This window comes from Lynx rufus, unplaced genomic scaffold, assembly GCF_022079265.1.
Source record: "Lynx rufus isolate CCGP_SWC_20201006 ecotype Redwood Valley unplaced genomic scaffold, mLynRuf1.p SCAF_6, whole genome shotgun sequence".
Taxonomy (NCBI): domain Eukaryota; kingdom Metazoa; phylum Chordata; class Mammalia; order Carnivora; family Felidae; genus Lynx; species Lynx rufus.
The window spans coordinates 41,179,696-41,193,705 of record NW_025814878.1 but is presented as its reverse complement, the minus strand read 5'-3'; the positions used below and the strand labels follow the sequence as shown (position 1 = coordinate 41,193,705).

At 41.2% G+C, this 14,010-nt stretch overlaps 1 protein-coding gene across 1 annotated transcript in view; it reads left to right on the top strand.

The window, feature by feature from the left end:
* Positions 1 to 9,599: 9,599 nt before the first annotated feature.
* Positions 9,600 to 14,010, top strand: part of DSE (dermatan sulfate epimerase) — a 79,705-nt gene continuing 75,294 nt past the window's right edge. The window contains exon 1 of the mRNA XM_047102535.1: positions 9,600 to 9,701. The gene's annotated coding sequence lies outside the window, so the exon portion shown is untranslated. The remainder of the gene's footprint in view (positions 9,702 to 14,010) is intronic.

Below are 14,010 nucleotides of genomic sequence, written 5' to 3'. Positions count from 1 at the left end.
ATCAGTTTGCAGATTTCAGTAGTTGTAAGCCATCATGATCAAATTTAAATATATCTTCCTATTTATAATTTTAGTTTGGCTACTATAGTCATAGGTTTTGTTTCCTATATGTAGTAAATACTGTTTTCATATTAGTGGCATTCAGAAGCTTCTTAGCTTACAGAGAATGACATCTTATAGGTCAGGGACATGTAAAAGTTAGTACTATTCTTTCACACTCAAAATAGAAACTGTGATACAGATCTTTCATTTCAATACAGTCATGTAGTTAAGGTCATGTAGTTAAGTGGAAACGGCTGGTAGTTTTGCAATATTATTACAAATCAAAATTCCATAATATTTCCTGTTCCCTTAAGTACTGGTTAATCTCAGCTTGTCTGTGGTTCTAAGTGTTAATATAGCTTGCTTTCCTCATAAAATGATATCTTTGACTTGTGAAGCAAGATCTCTTAGGTTAAATTGTGAGGCCATGGTCATTCTTAGCAGCATCCAATAAAAACAGAATTCACGTGGCAGCATTGTTTTCAAACAACTCGCTACCAAATTATGTTTTACTTAAAAACTTGCTTATAGAGAAGGAATATTATCCTGTATCTGCATTTGGAAAGAAAGTTACATTTTGACATGTACTCTAGCATTTTACTTATAATTTCCCTGGTAATGTTTACTTATTTAAAGATGCAGAAAATCTTTGAAAGCTAGTTTTTGAGGGACTTGTAAACAGAGGTGACACCATTAGCCCCCTTCCAACAGAGTATGGATTTCAGAGTAGATGGATCAGTTTGATGTTAACTCTCCAGTTGCTTTGTGACCACCAGTATGGATATTTAACATATTCATATGTGTGAAAATGTTGCCATCAGGGTGCCTGAGTGGCTCAGTCGGTTAAGTGTCTGGGTTAAGTGTCTGACTCTTGATTTCGGCTCAGGTCATGATCTCATGGTTAGTGAAAGTGTGGAGTCTGCTTGGGATTCTCTCTCTGTGCCCCCCCAACCCCCCCCCCCCGCCATGTGTATTCTCTCTCAAAATAAATAAACATTAAAAAAAAAAGGAAATGTTCCCACCTTAGCCTTATCAGAACAGAATTCTAATTAAGCCAACTACTCAAATATTTTTTTTTAATCTTTATTTATTTTTGAGAGAGAGAGAGAGAGCACGAGTGGGGAAGGAGCAGAGAGACAGAGACAGAATCTGAAGCAGGTTCTAGGCTCTAAGCTGTCAGCATGGAACCCAATGCGAATCTTAAACTCACAAACTGTGAGATCATGACCTGAGCTGAAGTCAGATGCTTAACTGACTGAGCCACCCAGATGCCCCTCAAATACTATTCTTAATAACTCTCCTATTAAACCCTAGGACTATTATGGAGATTTTTAGTTTTCATTCGTTAGTTACTTGTCTCTCTCTGATGAGTTTGAAGTTTTTAACTGTTGAGTTTTTAACTGTTTCATGTGCCTGGAAGAGAAAAGAAAAAATATCAAGGGGTTGTGTTTTCTACTTTTATGTGCTAACTTTTGTGCTGACATAATTAAATTCACTGGTCATACCTCTGGTGATTTGAGATATTTTAAAACTTGATTTGTATACAACTATTATTCTAAGTTTGTGAGGGAAGTGGCATCTACAGTTTTAGCCATTTATGTCCTCGTATCAAAAGAGAATTTAAAATTATATAACTCAGAACATAAGTTTTAATACTAAGAAATACTCATAGTTCCTTTACTTATATGGTTGAATGACCTTTTTGAGATTTTCTAAATACAGTAAAACCTTGGTTTGTGTGCATAACTTGTTCCAGAAACATGCTTGTAATCTAAAGCACTTGTATATCAAAGCGAATTTCCCCATAAGAAATAATGGAAACTCAGATGATTAATTCCAAAAATTAATTCCAACCCAAAAATATTCATATAAAATGATTACAATACTGTAATATAATACAAATAATAAAGAAAAAATATAAACAAAAATAAATTAACCTGAATTACCTTTGAAAACTACCTTTATATGAGGTCATAAAGGTGGGGTCATAATCCCATAGGAGTATTGGCCTTAGAAGAAGAGAGAAAGAGCTCTTTCTATACATGCATGCCCCAAGGAAAGGCCACATGAGGACACATGTGAGAAAACAGAAAGAGAGCTCCCTCAGAAACTGAACTTGCCAGCACCTTGATCTTGGACTTTCTAGCCTCCACAAACTGTGAGAAATAAATTCCTCTTGTTTAAGACACACAGTTTATGGCATTTTGTTGTGGCAGCCCAAACTGACTAATATACCAAGTAATGCCGATGCTGGTGGTCCTTAGACCACATTTTGAGTACTACTAGCATAAGCCACATCCCTCAGGAATTCTGTTTCAATTTGTCTGAGGGTAGTGCAGGACGTTATTATTTTTTAATGTTTCCTGGGTGATTCTGATATATAAACAGGACTGAGAACCACTGATCAAGGCCAATTGCTTTAACTTACAGCTAAGGACACCGAGACTCAAAGAGGTTAAGCGGTTTGCCCTAGTTATCATGTATGCTATTGCTGAATTTTCCAGATTTATAGGAGGAGAAAAAATTTCTTCTGGGGTCACATGCTGGATTGTGAAAGATTTAGTCCTAGAACTCAACACTCTCCATTTCCAGCATTGACCCATTCATTTCCCCCCAGACAACTTTAATTTGTTTAATTCAGGCAGATTCACTTTAAGTGGCTTTTTCATTGCAGTACAATCCAAGAATGTTGTATTCTGTGTTCTGTGTTCCATAATAGTTGCTATTTGTTGACACATGCTTAATGACTGATCATAAAATGTGTGTGTGTGCATTATGTATACACATATGTGTATAGATGTACATACATGTGGCTGATCTTCACACTGTAGTGGTAACCTGCCCACTATGAATAGAAACATTGCCATCTAGCATTATCCTTCTTATATAATAGCAGGAAATGTAGACAGTTAATTCATGCAATAAAAACATGAAAGTTTGTTAAAACTTTTGAATGCCTTAACAATTCCAGGTATAGTGAGGTAATGAGGATAAATGACTCAAACTTTATTGAGGTAAAACTTTACTGAGGTTAAACTTTATTGAGGATCTCACCTCAAGGTCAGGAACTTGGTTAGATAGCAATTGTTAAGTAGGTGGTGATGAGCATATTTCAACCACATGTCAGTGGGAAATGTAACATACAGCATCTAGTTTAACAATGCTTAAACAAAGGGTGCCATCCACTTATATTTATATTTGAGTAGACATTTGATTTTCTCCAAAAATAAAGCTTATTTTTCCTTGTGCATCCACATTTTGTTAATAGAAAGAATGCAAATTCAAAATTTTAAATAAATTGCCACAGCTCATGTAGAATACAAGAACCTCAAAAGGAGAAGTTAGTTACATTTTCTTGGCCAATGATGCAGCATAGAGAAGTGGGAAAAAGAACACGTAGCCAGGAACCAGGAGGCCTGACTTCTTTTCCCATCTCTACCAGTAATTAGCAGGAACTGGCAATCACCACCTATGCTAACCTCAGTTTCTTTGGAAAATGAAAGGGTTGACATATGATTATTCCAAGTGTTCTTCTTTCTTGCATAGATGATTAGTGCTTCTAAGAAATGCTGGTTCTCTGTTAGACTTTAGTTGGGTTTTTAAATTTTGCTGTTTTAGCATTTTTTAAAAACACCAGTATTTTTCCATTTGGCCACGAAGAGCAAAAATGGCCACTCCAAAATGGCATTATTTATAAAAATGATAAAAACTAGAACTAGAGGAAACAATCTGTTCTTTGGAGTTAGGTTAGAAAAAAGGTATAGAAAATGTCATTGGATTACATATTTAGGTTTAACATCAGCAAACTGGCAATTATTCCTATTACCCAAAAGATCATCTGAAAGATACTATAAATGCAAAACAGCCAAGATTTTCTTTGCTTAATACAGTTAATCTCATTGGCAGAAGACAAAGTCCTGAATAGCCTAGCTGTTAAATGTTTCATTGTATTTTATTATTTTTTAGTACTTGGGCAGCAGAAACTTGAAACAATCTGAAAACAACTAAACTAGTTCAGCCAATACTGAAATCAAGTATTACTTCCCCAAGCTGCATTTCCAACAATAGTACTTAGAAATAAATATATTAGTGAACTGGTTATAAATAAAAAGCAATCTTCATAATATTGTATATAATTATTAAACCAGTGCAAACGTGGTGAATTAACATCTAAATCTAATGCTTCCTTTGGTTCAAGTGCCCATTTAGTAACTTCTGCAGGACAGTGGTTCCCAAACTTTCTGTATATTGGAATCACAGGGCTTTAAATGCCCCAGTCAGTATGCTTTGATTAGTCCAGGCTACAACCTGGGCATCAGAAGTTCTCAAAGCTCCCCAGATTGTTGTAAATGCTATGGAGCATCGGTTCTAACTTTGGCTGCACCCTGGAACCATCTGGTGTCTTTAACAGCATATGGGATGCTGGGGCTTCATCCTAGAAAGAATTAAATCAGAATTTCTGAGAGTGAGCCTGAGCATTGTTGTGTTTTAGGTACTCCCCCAGGTGATGCTAATATGGGGTTAGAAATACTATTATGGAACATTGCCAAAGCAATTCCTTATCCTCCTGAATATGTTAGTGTAAAATCCCATAAGGCTTGGCTTCCAAACTAATGTAAATCTGGCATAATGTCAACAACTTAGAGTAGACTGTGAGTGGGGTGCATGAAGGGAGAAGTTGGGTTATTTCTTGAAATAACACAGTGTAATAGTACTTGGACATTGGGCAATCAGATTCCTGGGCTATGAACCTGACCTCAGAACCTTCTTAAGGCAATTCTTCCTTAATTGCACTTTTCCAGAAGAAGCCAGAGTTTGGTAAAAAGAAGATTAAATACTGTCCAAGCTCCTGCTATAAGGAATCACCAAATTAAATCAAGCCTCAATAAACATCCATTTTCTAAGCTTTCTAAACTCTAAACATTCTTTGTAGTTCTCAAAAGCCATGCTTAAGAAAAATATTAAATACTTAAACTACTTTTGGTTCTTTCCATGACTCAAAAAAATAAACTCAATTTCAGTCATTCATGTGGCAAGTATCAATAATCATTTGTTTAATTTCAGAGAATAGTGCTGTAACTTAGTAGGTGTATGGGACACTGTGGGTGGTTTAAAACAAATCAGTCAGTGATATAAAAATCATCTATTTCAAAAGTCGGTTGAGAATGGAGAAAAACTTTCACCTGAGGACATTCAAACCGTAAGTGGGGTTTTAGATATAAGGTTAGTACAGGTCAAATGATTTAGTGGAAAGAGCCTGTATTTGACACCAGAAAACTTAATCCTATGTGGTCTGAGCCATTTATAGCTTGGGAAATTCACTTCCACTTTCTGAGCCTGTTTCCACTTAAATGGGCATAGTAATGCTGACATCAATGCCTGTGAGGATAAAATGAGATACATATGGAAGTGGCTGGCATACTTGATCTATTAGAAGATTGTGAAGCCAGGAGATATGTACCTGTAGAAGAATTATATATAAAAGCCTTCAATTGTGACTGAGGATGGAGAAGGTGCCACTCAGTTATGATTAATAACATAGGTAAATGTTTTGTTTTACTGATGGAAACTAAGTTCAGGAAGCTTGAGTCATCTAGAGGTGAAGCAGTAGCAAGAGAACAGTCTAGGTAATGGAGAGGGGGCAGGTCGGCACTGGACAAGTCAGGGAGACTGCGGGCCTGAGTATGGGGGGTTGGAGAAAACATCTGGTGGGTGTCTTGGCCAGGACTGAATGCTCAGAAATGGGAAACTGAAGACTATTACTAAGTACACCTCAAGTGCAGTCAGGCTGGAGCAAACCAAAATGATCATACCTTTTCAGTGACTCAAGGATGAATCTTTTAGGTGTAGGATAAGGCGGTTTTACAAATAGATTAATTTGGCCTCAGGGAGGAAAAAAAGAAGCATTTCAAGGACTGAGGCAATTGTACAGTCACGGACCAGCTGGCTGGTTAGTAAAACCTAAAGGGCAAATTTCAGTTTAATGAATTAAACAAGAGAACATAAACCATGTACTTTTAACAGCCCCATAAAATTGGGGTCCATTAGGCTAGAGCCAAAAATAAACTAAGGAGAAAAATATATATAGTTTATTTTGTTTATATATATTTTTTGTTTTGTTCAGACAAAAAGAACATAGAAGGAATGCACCTACTCGAGATAGATGACAAACAGAACTCATTCCTTTTTTCTTCTTTATCATGAAAAAAATAATCCTCTAACCGAAAGAGTGAAATGAACATTGTAAGAGTTTGAAAACTTAGGTGAAGAATCTGTGAGGAAATAACCTAGTTCTATAAAGCTTAACTTCTCGTCTCCAAAAATTACATCTCAGCCAAGAGTTTGTAAATAATCACTTTCATCTCAAATCAGCACAGAGAGAGATGAACAGTAAAGGACCAGAGATGGAGAAGTAGAGTTCCAATTTTCAAAAAAGAAGCCACGAGATTCCTGAAGCCAAGACAAGGGGCTTTTTACAGATCTTGAACAAAATTAACAAACCAATTCTTAAATGGTATCTGGGCACTTAGAAAAGGAAGAAATCCAGAAGTTAACAAGAATTCACTAAGTAGTTGTTTCCTTTTTTTGACAATATTGCTACACCAGTAGAGCAAGGACATCTAATAGACAAAACACATCTGTTGTTTAAGCTGTATCTGGGTGGTAGAAATTGCTTTTTCCTAATCTGTTGGCCTGGGTAAGGGTGGGTAACTTTTACTAATTTCCACAAAGACACCACGCACACATGCACATTAGCTGCTGCTCTGGGACGACAAAAGAAAATATAATTAAGTAACACATGGATTCTCCATTGATGAGAATATTCATCAACAGTGTGCTGATTCAGTGTCAGTTGGCAGTGGAAAGTGCCTGGGAATGAGGACTTGAATGATGACACGGCACACAGACCGAATTTGCAGAAGACAAAATTGGAAGGTAGAATTACTCAATTACATCAGTGATATTCAACATGTCAACAAGCTAGAAGAAGAGGCCTAACTTAGCACAATCGAACTTAATGGAATCAATCACATGTTAAGTGATGAACACCAGCAATAATGAGTATAGGTCAGGAAGGTGTGTTTCTGGGCAGTTGTGAAAAAGACGACTGCTTCAGAATTTTAGTGGATTGTAATATAGGAGTCATCAGGGTAATACTGCTGCCATAAGAGCCCACAGGATTTACTTGAGGAAATACCGTAATTAGAACAAAGCCATTAACCATTTTTTTACTCTGTGTTATTTGGGATGAAACCTTGAATTTATTGTTGGGGTCACATTTTGAGAGGGACGATGACAAAAGAAACTGCCTTCCAAGAGCTTTTCAGAAAGGATGAGGAAGAGCTGATGGAGTTGGTAGGTACCCAGGCACACTGAAGCACTCTTCTGTGGAACTGATGTGCCAGATGCTTCCTGGAAAACACCAGAATGGCAGATCTTCGAGGCCTGTTGTATGGGGTGGGGGGTGGGGGGCAGGCTTTGCAAGAGTAGATGTAATCCAGAAACAGGTTCCAATCAATTGAAGGCAAAACTGGGGGTGAAGAGGGGAGCAAATGACAACGGGTACTGACACTTTTGAAGAGTTCTAAATCCTGGTTGCACATTATGATTACCTGGGAAGAGATTTTAAATGCTTATGCTTAGATACTACCCCTAGAGATTCTGATTTATTGGTTTGGTATGGAGCCCTCATTAAAAAAGTATTTTTATCAAAGCCCCTCTGCTAATTTAATGATCTAGGTTGGAAACACACTGAATTAGATGACTACTTTGTTGAGAAATTAAATAAATCAAACCAGATGCTTTTTCTAAAGTGTCTCCCAAGTGTGAGAAGATCAGTGGAAATTAACTTCTGGATTACCTTTTACAGCTAGGCACTTTCACAATTAATCCTAATAATTGAATTAATACATTTAAATCCCTTAGCACAGCGTCTGGCATGTCGTAACTCTCAAATATTAGCTATTTTTATTGTATCCTCGGTATAAGGGTTCAATGGAGGGATTGTATCTCTACATTACAGATGAGGAAACTCAAGCTCTGCAGTCAGTTTTCTAAGGCCTCTGGTAGGAAACTGCAAGATAAGCATTTAAACCAGATTACAGCCAGATCTAAATTAGAAAGTCCTTTCTCCTCAGCCCCACAGGTCACCTTTAAACCTTTTGGAAGTTTATGCAAAACAGTGGTTTACCTGTGTGAACATTTAAAAATTTAATAAAACCACTTCCTCTTGACCTGTTGGTAAGTAATCTCTCTTCATATGCATTTTCTGAAAAAGAGAAGCATAAGAGGAGACATCCACTTTTTTTCCCTAATGTGGCCTGGTGGAAACTTCTCTGAAGGTCTTGAGAACCTGCGAGGACAAGGGAAATGGAGGTGGCCCTTTAGAGCTCAAACAAAGCACTTGGAAGTGAACGAAGAAAAGACACTGCTCTCAGGTAAAACATCTCCAATTCTAATGAATGGGTAAACATTTGTCACTTTTGTACAGCCTGGCTCTGGTAGGTTTGATTACACGCTAATACGGAGGGAAGCAAGTTAGGCCTTAGGTCATTTAGAACACCTCCCTGGAGCCAGGTTAGACCAGGCTGCGCTCAGTGGCTGCTTAAGAAAAGAGTGGAAACTTCTCCAAGGGGGATTGTGACGACGACGACTATTACTACTACTAAGGTTATAAATCCTCCACCTGAAAAAGTGTTGGATAAGAGATCTCTGTCCTCTCCTTCCTACTCCCTCCCTCTCCCCGCCACGCGGGCCTGGGCGATAAGGTAAAAACTGCATACAACTGCTCTGTCCCTGACCCCTTTACCTTTGATGATTAAAATCCGTTCAGTTTGCGGGGTTCAGTGCTTTCGGCTTTAGTGATCTTAAGATCGTTAGTGCAGTTAAAGGGGAGAACTGCGTCTAAGTAGGTGATTTCCTCCCTTACTCTCTGAGAGTAAAACCAAATGCTGGAGGAAAGGAGGAGTAACTGTTGTGGAGAAGGGGAGGGGAGTGGGCAACAGCCCGGGTAGCAAGGTTCTCCGCGTTTTCCTCGATTTCCTTCCCCGGGCTGGACGGAAGCATCAGCTCCTCCCCTCTGGGCCTCCAAAAGTATCTTTCTGTTCCGGGCGATTCCAGAGTCGAACCCGAAACGTGTGGGTCACTTAGAAACGAGAGCAAGTTGGAGCCAAAGAGGCCCGGCAAGGCAGGGGTGCCTGGAGTTGGGGCCCCAGTGGAGGGGAAGGCCGAACTCAGCGCCGAGCCGCGAGTCCCAGGAGAGGAGGAGCGGAGAAGAAGGAGGGCGGGCCGGAGGTCGGGGTCCGGCGGGGAAGGGGGTCCCCGTTTCCCCCTCCCCATCTCGCCTCCCCGGGTTCTGGTGACGTTGCGGTTTCCTCCCTCTAGCAGAGCCTCAGCGCCCGCCGCGTACCGCCCTCCTCCTCCTCCTGCGCCCACACCCCTCACCCACCCGCCCGCTCGGCTCGCAGTAGCGCCGCCCGAGGCTGAAGCGGCGCATCCCGTGGCGCGGCGCCCACCGGCACCCGAGGCGCGGCGGGCGCGCTGAGGGCTCGGCTCAGAGGGCGCCGGGGGGCCCGGGCGCCGTGGAGTGAGGGGGCCGCGGAGCCGGGGCCGAGGCTGGGGAGGCGACGCCCGGGAGGACGAAGCCGCGGCGGGGAGCGGTAAGCGGAGGGGCGGCGGCGGTCGCCGTTCTGGGCCCCGCACGGCTCATCTTTCTTCCGGGGTCTCGGGCGGGTCGTAGGGTGCCGGCGGGAGGGGGAAAGCCACGTCCCCTGCCCCGCGCGGAGCGGCGCGGGCTGCGCGCCCGGGCCCTGCGCGGCTGGGCTGCTGGAGGGCGCGCGAGGCGTGGAGCCGGCGCCGTGGGCTTCCCGCGTCCGGGCAGCTCCTAGCCCCTTCCCAGCCCTTGAGCGCCCAGCGCAGAGTCGGCGCACGGTGAGGACCCCGAGATCGCTTTCGGTGCCTTGGCACCGCGATTTCCCGGCCAGCCCACGGGGCTCCAGCTTCTTTGGCCAGCTGGGTGGCACAGCCTCGCGCCCTGCTTTCCCTGCGTGCCCTGCTAGTTGGGGAGGGGTTGGTGATTGTCGTGTGTGCGGACCCCGGCGCGGGTAGCCTCTCTGTGCGGCTGCGGAAGCCCGGGGAGCCTGTCCCGAGCGCCCCCCCCCCCCCCCCCCCGCTCCCAGATGCTGGATTCCAGCGCCGCTTGGATCCCCCGAACCGGGAGAAATTGTGGGTAAACCTCACTCGCAGGCAGCTCCTGGTGGTGGTGGTGGTGGTGGGACGCCTGACTCACAGGCTGGGAAGCTCTGTAAGCAATGCCACATGGGCTCGAGATCTGTCGCGGCTGGAATCCGAGCTAAGTTTGTGACCCGAGAACTTTCTCGTTTTCATCGCTCATTTGAGGCAGCAGCCTCCGCTTAGGCTGGCTGGCTGGCATTAAAGGTTGAAACCAAATCCACTGCTTAAAAGTAGGAGGTGAGCCTAGTTTACCTGGAATTCCTTAGGTCAGGAAGTGACACTTTTAATTTCTAGGGATCTTCGTGTAATGAAGTTCTTAAATTTGTTGTTGTTGTTAGTCATGGCTTAGTTAATGATACATTAAATTTGAGAATGGACGTTCTCACTTAGAATTTTGACAGAATTTAATTTTTCGGGAGTCCCCTTCAGTTTTTTTTTGTTTTTTTTTTGTTTTGTTTTGTTTTGTTTTGTTTTTTTATGTCTTAGTAAGTGATAACCTCTGAAATGCTATATGTGCAGTATTTGGTAGAATGTTCAGACAGTACTCCCAAAATGGGATCACAAAAATGTAATGCTCATGAAAGAATAAAATACAGGATTATCTGACCATTTGTCTGTCATGTGTTAACTTTTTTCTTTCAAGTTCACCATACAGGCACAAGTCCTTTTATGAAGTGTGTATGTGTTTTAGTAAAAATGGAGAAAAGATGAAATTTAATGCCTCCAGCATCTAGTGACCCCTTTGTGTGAGTACAGCAAAAAGTGCAAGACACTGCTGGTAATTGAGGGGATATACAGAGATGTATAAGAAACTGCCCTAATTCTCCTGAAGCTTCCAACGTGGAAAGGGAGAAAACATAAATAAAAAGCACCTGAGAGTTTGAGCTTGGGAAGTGTCATTGTCCATTGATGGGCATATCATGTCAGTATCAGTTTCATCCGTTTTTGGTTAATTAAATAAAAACAGTGGCCTGCAAAGTACATTTTTACATTCAGATTAATAAGTATTGATAGTACAGTCACCAAATAAAAGGGAGTTCTCCAAAAAAAAAAAAAAAAAAAAAAATTTGGACAAAAAGGGAAATTTGCAACAAACACAGTATAGGCCTTTGCCACCCTGAGGATTATTAGGATTTTGCTGGTTCTGCTGGGTGAAAGCTGTTTAATGTTCCTCCCTCTGAGGTTAGGGGCCTAGTGTGGGAAGACACCTGGTGAGAAGTCAGCTGGGTTGACCACATGAGGTCAGGACCATTATAGTGACTAACATTTACGTGAGCAACTACTTTAGGATTTATAAAATTAGTCCACAGATTAGCAAATACAGGTTTTCAATGAGATTTGTGGTCTGGCTACTCAGTATCTTGCAGTGCTGCCTGGAGGGGACATGGTGGTCATCCATGAAGTTCTTAACTTTACAGATGTCCTTCCTCCTCCAGTACTTGTTTTTGTTTGTTTGTCTGTTATTTATTTTAATTAGAGGATGAGAGAGAGAGAGAGAGTGTGTGTGTGTGTATGCTTGCCCTTGAGTGAAGGAGAGGAAGAATCCCAAGCAGGCACCACATTCAGCACTGAGCCTGATGTGGGTCTTGATCCCATGATCCTGGGATCATGACCTGAGCCAAAATCAAGAGTCGGACACTCAGCTAACTGAGCCACCAAGGCACCCTCCCCTGCTGTGCTTCTTTTTAAAGACTATTTAATTTCTGAAAAAGTGTTTTGTATCATAGGTGAAAATGCATTCTGCAATTACATAATAAAATATTTATATACATCTTAATGTACTCTTTAGTGGATTATTTTGGTATTTATTTGTACTGCTTTGGATCACACTGTGTGGTGTGAATGATATTACATTATTCCCATTCAGTACTACAATTACAGCAATGATTGGAAAGGAATAAAGGATAAAATATTTAAATTTGCATTTCAGTATATCAGTAATCAATGTTTTCAAAGGGGGTAAAGAACTAGTAAAAGACTAGCATTTCATCATTGCAGCATATATGAAGTATTACTTAACCATTAGCATGTTTGAGTCTAAAATATAATTGGTATTCTTACTCTTTTTCACCCCTTCCTCCCCAGTGAAACAGAGAAATACTGTTATTGTCCTGGGATGTGTTTGTGGCAGGTCTTTGAGGAGGTGAAGAACATCATCATGGTGGATATTGGTATTTCATTTACTGAAAGGGGCTGGACCTTTACTATTCTGAAGGATTGGGTAGGGCACGTGATGAGGTTCGATGGTCATCAGCCTTCTGAAGGAGTGTGTGCAAACAGAGGACAGAACAGTTCTTGTTACTGAGCCTTAGGGTTTTCTCATCTTGGAATTACATTATCTTCCCCTAACTGGGGGTCACCAAATTACCAGCAGATGTTTGGATGACACAATAAAATTCTCTAAACCTAGAATCAGTGCCCAACATAGCAATTAGGCAAGTGTATAAGCCCAGAGTACCATAAAGAGAAATTATTTCCCCATGCCATTCATTTGGTGAGTTAGTAGTGGCAGAATAGGAAATAGAGATTAAAAATCCCAGATTCCTGAGGCACTGATCCATGCGTCCATTTGGTGACAGCAATAATTGGAAATGGATGAATTTCAAAAAGTCTTGCCAACTCTAATGCCCAATTCTAAGAGGAAATTCCCTTTTAAAAATTAAACTCTGCATTAAGTGGATAATATCTTTAATTGAAGTAATTGTTCTTTGAAGAAAATCTGTTACCGAATAAACTCAGTCCCATATTCTGGCCCATCTGAACTTACTGTTTAAGAACTTCTAGTCTCGTATAAAAGATTGGTTTGGTTAGCTCGCAGTGGAGAAGTGTTACAGAAAAGATTCAAACTAGTGGAATGTATTAGGTCAAGAGGGGCCATTAGGATTAATAAATTCTTGCTTACAAATTCATATGTGTGTAGACAATTGAAGGAACGGAAAAGTCCCTGATAGATCATATGGCTATACTAATACTTGCATTTAAAAATCGCTTGGGGGGCGCCTGGGTGGCTCAGTCGGTTAAGGGTCCGACTTCGGCTCAGGTCATGATCTCACGGTCCGTGAGTTCGAGCCCCGCGTCCGGCTCTGTGCTGACGGCTCAGAGCCTGGAGCCTGTTTCAGATTCTGTGTCTCCCTCTCTCTCTGCCCCTCCCCTGCTCACGTTCTGTCTCTCTCTGTCTCAAAAATAAAACATTAAAAAAAATTTTTTTTAATCGCTTAGTACTTTAAAATTTTTTTCAAATCTTATATTTTCATATTTTAGCATAGTGGAAATGGAGAGTGATATAGAGCAGGTGTCTTATCCTCATTTTAGGGGTGTGGAAATGAAAGTACTGTGAGGGTAAGAGACTTGTCAATCATTTTACAAGTAATCAGTGGTCTACCTTAAATATGAGAGGAAACTATGTTACACATTTAATTCTACTTTGCTCCTTTATGACTCCAAGTGCATGTTATTAAAGACTCTTACATTTCATTTTCCTACAGATCTAGTTTATTATCTCCTTTACTACTCACTACCGTCCAGGGACTGTCAGCTCCTGTCAAATGCTTATGTGCTTTCCAGACTTCTGTACACTGGTTTTTACAGACCCCCTTCCTACAGCTCCCTCCACTTCCACTCTGGGCTTTGTAAGGATTCCATTGTGGGAATGGAATTCTCTTCTAATTCTCGAATTCCTGCAGAGCCCTAGGCTCACCGCTCAGTCCTCATTAGCTGACTTCAGGTCTTTGGGTG